A 6,340-nucleotide genomic window follows, 5' to 3' on the forward strand; every position below is an offset into this window, starting at 1 on the left:
CCTTTCTCAAAATTTACTTTTCAGGAGCACCTGGGTGGCTCAGTTGGTTAAGCATCTGACTTTGGCTCAAGTCATGATCTCCCGGTTGGTGACTTAAGAGCCCTGCATCAGGCTTGCTGCTGTCTGCACAGAGCCTGTTTCGGATCCTCTGTGCCCTTCTCTCTCTGCCCCTCCCCTGATCATGCTCTCTCTCTCACAAATAAATAAACATTAAATTTTTTTTTACTTTTTAGGTTTTGCAACCAGGCTATTCTGGTTTCCTAACACATTTTCTATTCTCTGGAGGAGTTTATGTAAGATTGTCATCAATATTTTTCTAAAGTGTTTAGAAGGATTTGCTGGGGCGCCTGGGTGGCGCAGTCGGTTAAGCGTCCGACTTCGGCCAGGTCACGATCTCGCGGTCCGTGAGTTCGAGCCCCGCGTCAGGCTCTGGGCTGATGGCTCGGAGCCTGGAGCCTGTTTCCGATTCTGTGTCTCCCTCTCTCTCTGCCCCTCCCCCGTTCATGCTCTGTCTCTCTCTGTCCCAAAAAAAAAATAAATAAACGTAGAAGGATTTGCTAATGAGGTGAGCTGAGCCTATAGATTTTTTGATGGGTAGATTTTAAACCATAGATTCTATTTCTTGTGTCAGTTTCAGTAAGTTGTGTTTTCTAAAAAGTTGTCCATTTTATCCAGATTTTCAAACTCACTGGCACAGAGTGTTCATATCTATGGGCTCTGTAATGATGTCTCACTCTTTTCCATCCTAATGGCTGAGGTGGGGAGAACAAAGATGGACTTCCAGGCAATGGAACAGCATGAGCAAAACCCTAGCACAGCGATTCAATCAGCAGCTGGACCCCCACCCCCGTCTGTTTGGAGATATGAGGCATATGCCCCAAGGATATAGGGGGACCCAGTACCAGGTCCTGCTGATACCGGATAGGCATTTGTGGGAAGAAGCGGCTGCCATTTGATTGGATGGTTCCATCTGGGGTCCCAGAGACAGCCTGAAGAGCAACCTGAGTTATGCTGTGGCCTGAAAACAAGGCCACGGCAACCATCCTGCAGGCTCCCTCTGCACCATTAGGGTGCCATCTCTTGCTGGCTGGTATCTCCATCGGGTGTGCTCACTTGGATGCCTGGTGCTGTTGCTCCTCTACCAGCAGGACCCCAGTACTGCTTGAGAGCCCAGTTTATAATTACCACCTGGCCCACCCATCCAACCTTATGCCAAGCTTGCTCTGTCAGCACAGTCCTGACCTCTCTGGCCTCCAGCTCAGATCCCTGCCCCTTTTCTCAATGCCCCCATATCCACCTGGCTCTGCAATATGCTAAAAGCAGATGTCATTGTGGGCCAGCTCCTCTGGCTTGGATCAAGCCAGGACCTATCCAGACAATGGCTGGGACTCTCCATAGGCTGAAGCATAGCTGGCCATGCTCATGCTGCCATAGGGCCCAGACACACCCACGGGCACCATAACACAGAACCAAAGAGGAATGTGTCATCACTTTAAACTCAAAACTTAGGGGCACCTGGGTGGCCCACTCAGTTAATCATCTGACTTCAGCTCATGTCATGATCTCATGGTTCGTGGGTTCAAGCCCCACATCGGGCTCTGTGCTGACCGCTCAGAGCCTGGAGCCTGCTTCAGATTCTGCCTCTCTCTCTCTCTGCCCCTCCCCTGCTTGCACTTCATCTCTGCCTCTCAAAAATGAATAGACATTATAAACAAAATTTAAACTCAAAACTTAAATCAGCAAATAGTGCTTCTTCACCTCTGAACAGAAGTAGGAGTTCCCCACTAGGAATGACTCATTTCTTTTCACTGACCCTTCTCTGTGTGTGTTATCTTCAATTTCAACTTTATGAAATAGGACTCTGGTGTTTTTTAAACTGTCCAATGTGACTGCCACTTTGGGCAATATTGAAATGGGAGCTTGGGGCTGGAGCCTCAGGGAGGGGGTCCCTCCGGACAGCACCCAGTGGGCTCAATCATGTACGTCTATTCTTGACAACAAAATGTTTTTGAGAACTAAATACGAGCACGCTCTGTGGTACTCATCATGCAACACGTTGCTGCTGCAGGAGCTCATAAATTAGGTACAAGAAATAATTTTTCTCTGGCCAGGCATTGGGGACCAGCCCTGAACGGAAAACAGCACAGCTGGCTGTAAGACAGAACTTTATTTCTAAATGGAGCTGGGAATGGGTCTGGTAAGGGTACATGTCTGTCCCCTGAAGTGCTCTGGTGCCCATCCCCGGCCCCAACAGCTGCTGATGAGCCTGGGAAAGGACAAAAAGTGGGTCTTGGGGGTGGGCTGTTTGAAGTGAGGGAGGCCCCAGGTCTCCTTTCCAGGCAGGCCTCCTTTAAGAAGCTGGCTGCGGATGGCCCAGAGCCGTGGAGGCTTCTCACAGAGCTGCAGGCCAGCCGCCTGGGTTTTGGGGCTGCAGCACCATGGCGGCCACCTCATAACCCAGGAGGACAGAGTGAGGAACTCGATTTGGGAACACCCTCGGCCCTCTGTCTCCTCCAGCTTGAGCACCTGGTGAAGGAGAACAGGTTGGGCTCCAGGAAGGGGCTTTCTGGTGCTGGCTGGAAAGGGTGTTGCTCCCCGGCCAGGGACCCTGCTTCTCTGTGCGGTGGCAGTTCCTGGGGAGGCACTTAGAACACAGGGTAGAAGGGCAGCTGTCCCTGTCCCACAGCAAGGGCCCTCCAGGCTGGGTCCCTTGTTCCTCCCTCCCTTCCCTGTCCACCCTTGGACCCTTAGGGCGGAACCAGCCCAAGCCCACCCCCTTTTTGTCCCCTGTTTTTATCTCGGCCCCTGTCTCTATGCTGTCCCACTTCCTCCTTATTCCTGCCCACCATCTGTCGTTTAACTCCCTGTCTGTCCTCAGGCACCCTCATTTTATCTGGCTTTCCCTTTCTCTGTGTCCCTCCGACTTCTCTTGATGTTTGCCCCCACCCTCTTCCCTTTCCTCCTCCACTCTCCCCACAAACTCCAACAAGAGGCGGTTGCAACCTTGGAGCATGCTCTCCAGGCTGTCCTGGCTTTTGGCATTGGCATCCGGGATGGGAGCGGCAGTGGCACTGGGGACGGGGACGACAGGGAGCAGCAGCAGCAGCAGGACCAGCGGGAGCCACATGGCTTGGCAGGTAGGACTGGCGAGGCAGTGAGGGCTGGGTGGTCCTAGCCTCTGCCCTTTGTCCAGGCACCGCCTCCCACTCCGCCCACCCCCCCTCTCCCCGACCCCCCCCCCCAACCCCGAGTCCTGGCCCTCAAGCCTAAGCCTCAATCACGCCTGACCTGCCCGCGGACCTGCCGGACTTCCCGCCACCCTCGTGTCCGCCCGCAGCCCGGTCAGTGGCCTCCGGGAGCTGCCGCTGGAACTACCTACCCCTTCTCCAGCCGGAGCCATGCTCCCTGCCGACCACGCCCAGAACCACTCCCCACTTTTGGCCACGCCCCACTCATCGTTACACACACCAAACGATTCGCAGTGACCACGCCCCCAGGACACAACCACGCCCACACCCCTGGAATCAAGGCAAACTTCCACCCGTTGGCCACCCCCTGATCACAGCAGGCCACGCCCCAGGCCAGAGCCACGCCTCTACTTGTAGAGCAAGGACCCTGGAGTGTGGGGGCCCTCCAGTGTTCCGCTCACAAAGCCCTGTGACTTCTAGGTCCTCGGCCTTCCAGTTCGTCAGCTTGGGGAGCCCTTCCCCCACTGTGGCCTGGAAGGTCTGTCCAGGCAGCACGCTGGGCACCCACGGGGACCACTTCCTGTGCCCACTGTCCCCATGGCATGACTTTCTTTTGTCCAAGTTTTCAGTTGAATCAGGAGAGTAAATCTGGTTCCTGCTTCCTCACAATGCCTAATAATGGAGGATGACAAATCATTACCATTTGAGGGACGGCCTCTTTATAGAAACATAGAAAATTTTATCTTCAGTATTCTTACATTTCATTTTAATGAAGTATGGATATTTCCGTATCTTTCCTGTTTGGAGCACCAGATGTTCTTTTGAGGTCATTTTGGCTCCCCCCCGCCCCCCGCCTCCGAATATATGAAATTAAGTAGCCCTCGCCCCAAGTAGTTCCTTCTCTGCATCTGTAGTTTCCACCACTTCGGAGATTCCTGTGATCTTGCCCATGCCTCCACGTTTGTACCCCTTTCCTGGCACACATTATTCTTGCTGAGGTCTCCTGCACACAGTCCTTGCCACACAGTATCTCCCAGCTCATTAACCACCAGCTCATCGGAACCACTGAATACTGTTCGTACTCAACATCTCACTTCTTTACTTATTCCTACTTCATGTTACCAATACCCTCTAGTTTTCTTGAGGATGTTTATTTAGCATAGGTGCGTCAGTTTGCCTTTGTCTTTTCTTTTTTTCATGTTTATTTACTTAGGGCACACATGCGAGCGGAGAAGGGGCAGAGAGAGGCAGAGAGAGAGAATTCCAAGTAGGCTCTGCCCTGTCAGCACAGAGCCCGACACGGGGCTCAATCCCATGAACCGTGAGATCATAACCTGAGCCAAAAACAAGAGTTAGATGCTTAACCGACTGAGCCACCCAGGCGCCCCCAGTCTGCTTTTTAGTGGCTGAAGTCTCAGATGTCTCTCTGCCAGAGCTCCTTTTCTCCCAGGAGCCCCTGCAATCCTGCCTGCAGGAAAAGCCAGTCACTCCCGCTTCCCAGAGGTTTCTGGAGAACCCATACGTCACGAAGCTGGCAAAGCTGGTGTTGGCTTTCCCGTCTGTCCACCCCACCCAGACAACCATGATACAAAAGGATTCCCCTTCCTTACTTTTAAACTAAACTACCTCAAATTTCTTCTGTTGTCATGCAAGCTTAGCTGGGGAGGCGGGGGGGGGGGGGGGGGGGGGAGACTCCTGCCAGGCTGGAGGGCTGTCCTGTGGTCCTGAGCTCAGCACTTGCTTTCTTGTCCCACTGGCATCACGTCAGGTGATCGTGTAGAGAAAAGAACATGGTTTTGAAGCTGGGCTCAGCAGGTGCCATGATATAAGCACCAGTCCCTTCACTGTGTTCCTTCACAGAGAGACCACAACTGCCCTGTCGTCCCTTGGAGGACTGACATTATTTTCTCCCCATACTCTGCTCACAAGTCCACGATTCAACTAGTTCACCAATTTTGAGAGGAGTTCAGGAGTTACAGCAGTTTGATTCACGTGACAGGGAATTTACTTTTTTGTCATGATTACCACTGTGGCAACTGAGGGGGCAGGGGGGGTTACCTACTAGTTGAATTTCTTCGTGGCCTCTGTAGAATTTAATTTGGGGAATACTGTAACACTGTTGTGCAATGGGTCACACGTTTGCCCTCACATTAAAGGGCCTACCTGGGTGGACAACAAAACTGGGCATGATTTGGGACGGAGTAAGGGGCAGTGGGTGAAGTTTAGCCCTCAGGTGTAAGTGAGCTCGCGTTAATGTCTCTGGCATATTTAAGAGACTTTAGGGAAAAAATCTGAAAAGTTAACTGACCCCAAGCTGAGCAGCAGTAAATATGGGGATGGTGCGGGGGAGGGGGGGGGCAACCCCCTGATGAAAGAGGCAGGCTCTGGCTGGCATGGAAGCGGGGTCACGGCCTTGCCTGACCACATGCCTAGTGGCTAAGTCCGACAGACTGGAGAGAACCGGCAGCTGCCACGGGGGACCGCACCACCGAGCCCCAACTTTCTGATGACTGCACGTTAAGCAAGGCGTTCCTCTGTTTACACTGCAAGCTTTGCCTGGTAGGTTAAATGGGAAATCAAATCACGTCCACATAGTCTGCTCCATCCAATGTCATTACTCATCCCCTCTGTGCCATTGAGCTCAACCAGCCCTCTTCCCTCCCCACACCAAGTCCTCATCCATTTTATGATGCAAAATTGGGCTGTTTCTTTCACATGCACTCATTTGTGCTGTTAACAACAGAGTATCTGTAAAAAAAAAAAAAAAAAAAAAAAAAAAATTTTTTTTTAACATTCATCTTTAAAAGACAAAAAGAGACAGAGCGTGAGTGGGAGAGGGGTAGAGAGAGAGAGGGAGACACAGAATCTGAAGCAAGCTCCAGGCTCTGAGCTGCCAGCACAGAGCCCGACCCGGGGCTCGAACTCAGAATGCGAGATCATGATCGGAGCAGAAGTCGGACGCTTACCCGACAGCCACCCAGGCACCCCAACAATGGAGTATCTTACATTTGCTGAAAGGAAACCTAAATACGATTTCCCATCAAGTCAAACTCACTGTTTTATGTATTTACCTCCAAGCAAGGTCACCTCTATGACAGTAATGCAGAAGACGCATCCCGAATTCAGAACGTGAAAAACAACTTAATAGGAAA

The 6,340-nt window shown here is 52.0% G+C and overlaps 1 long non-coding RNA gene across 1 annotated transcript; it reads right to left on the bottom strand.

Annotated features, from left to right (window-relative positions):
• Nucleotides 1-2,148: 2,148 nt before the first annotated feature.
• Nucleotides 2,149-3,201, bottom strand: LOC123589500. The gene is made up of 2 exons (XR_006708366.1): nt 3,004-3,201; nt 2,149-2,526 (listed from the first exon to the last, which is right to left on the bottom strand). It is a non-coding gene; the product is annotated as an uncharacterized LOC123589500 (long non-coding RNA).
• Nucleotides 3,202-6,340: the final 3,139 nt, after the last annotated feature.

The sequence above is a fragment of the Leopardus geoffroyi genome, chromosome E3, assembly GCF_018350155.1.
Source record: "Leopardus geoffroyi isolate Oge1 chromosome E3, O.geoffroyi_Oge1_pat1.0, whole genome shotgun sequence".
Lineage (NCBI taxonomy): Eukaryota > Metazoa > Chordata > Mammalia > Carnivora > Felidae > Leopardus > Leopardus geoffroyi.